General features: G+C 37.9%; 1 protein-coding gene across 1 annotated transcript in view; it reads left to right on the forward strand.

Moving 5' to 3' along the window:
* Window positions 1-1,899, forward strand: part of LOC117173586 — a 52,048-nt gene that overhangs the window by 1,012 nt on the left and 49,137 nt on the right. The window lies entirely within an intron of this gene.

The following is a 1,899-nucleotide window of genomic DNA, read 5'->3' on the forward strand; positions in this document are numbered from 1 at the left end:
GGCGTCGACTACTTCGGACCGATGGAAGTGACAATCGGCCGACGGCACGAGAAAAGATATGGCGTTCTATTCACATGTCTGAACATACGAGCCGTTTTTTTTGGAGATAGCGAGTTCATGAACGATAGGCTCAATGATAATGGCGTTGAGGCGAATGACCTGACCTAACCTAACCTTGCCGAATGAAATTTAACCACACGTGTAGCTATGTAATCGTACGGTTCTCAGTCTTAAATGTGTTCTATATTTAATAGGTTAACTCGATCTTAACCTACAAATGAATCTAACTTAGCAGAACCTAATGAAATTTTGCTTAACGCAACACAACTTAACTCAAGTGTTCCCGTTGTAACACAATAAAATTCATTTCATTGTACTACAGGTGGTTAAAAATTTAGACGCACATTACTCATTTGAAGAAACTTAGAACTACAAGTAGAATTGACGCCATTTCAATTAACTTGACAATGCTTGTATCAATTGAAATGTAGAACTGTAACTTAAACATGTAAATGAATAAGAGTTTTATTCAAAATTTTTTTCTCTCTGCTTTTCTTAAACTTAAGGGATATATTTACACTATCTTTCGTGTTTACATTTTATCTTGCTTTTATCGTAATTAAATTGATTTATAGACCTACTTCAGTCTATTTTCTGCCTGCTATAACGCGTCCTTTTTTCTTCGAGGGAACGATGCAAAGGGTTACGCTTACGTTTTAGACCTACATTCGTTTCCCTTTTCAACATCCAGCAAAAATCAGCCATCATGACCTCGTCCCATCTACCCTGATATCGTTGTTCCATCACTTTTATGTCTTGATGAAAACGTTCCCCTTGTTCTTCGTTGAAATCACTAACATTTTCTGGAAACTTATCCAAATGGGAATCTAGAAAGTGAAGTTTTAAATTCATCAAGCAGCCTAACTTTTTGTAGTTTCTTATCATTTTCGCAACAATATTCTCGTAGTCTGGACTTTTTTTGTTACTGAGGAAATTCGCGTTTACTGCTTTAAAACTTTCCCAGGCGTTCATTTCAATTTTCGTCATGTGACTCACGAAATTAGTATCTCATGTCAATATTCGAATCTGTGGTCCATCAAAGACTCCTTCTTTTAATTTAGCGTCTGAAACATTAGGGAATTTAAGGGATATATACTTATAGCATTGTCCATCTTTGTCTAACGCCTTGACAAATTGCTTCATGGACCCAAGCTTTTTGTGGAGGGGTGGTAGTAAAATTTTTTCTGGATCAACGAGGCTTTGGTTGATGATATTATGAGAACCAGGTTTGAATGAATCACTTAAAGGCCAATGTTTTTTGCTGTAATGATTGGCTCGATTTCTGCTATTCAACAGGCATATAAAGCATGGCTCTCTCGTGAAACCCGATTGTTGGCCTAATATCATTGTTATGATTTTGAGGTCACCACATATTTGCCATTTGTGATTCGTGTAATTAACTTTTTCAAGAAGCAATTTAACATTGTTATATTCTTCTTTGATGACCGTTGAGTGACCTATAGGGATAGGAGCGTAAGTATTCGTGTTATGCAGTAAAACAGCCTTAATGCCGCGTTTTGACGAATCAATGAAAAGTCGCCATTCTTCGTCTCTGTACACATTTTTCTTCAAGTGGTTCATTAGTCCGTTAACGTCAGTGCAGTACACTAAGGACTTCTCTTCGTTTTTAACGAAAAACTTTCTGAATTCTTTGTCTCTGTCGCGATAGGTCAGGTCAGGTCATTCGCCTCAGCGCCATTATCATGGAGCCTGTCGTTCATGAACTCGCTATCTCAAAAAAAAAACGGCTCGTATGTTCAGACATGTGAATAGAACGCCATATCTTTTCTCGTGCCGTCGGCCGATTGTCACTTCCATCGGTCCGAAGTAGTCGACGCC

Source organism: Belonocnema kinseyi, chromosome 5, assembly GCF_010883055.1.
Source record: "Belonocnema kinseyi isolate 2016_QV_RU_SX_M_011 chromosome 5, B_treatae_v1, whole genome shotgun sequence".
NCBI classification, from domain to species: Eukaryota; Metazoa; Arthropoda; class Insecta; order Hymenoptera; family Cynipidae; genus Belonocnema; species Belonocnema kinseyi.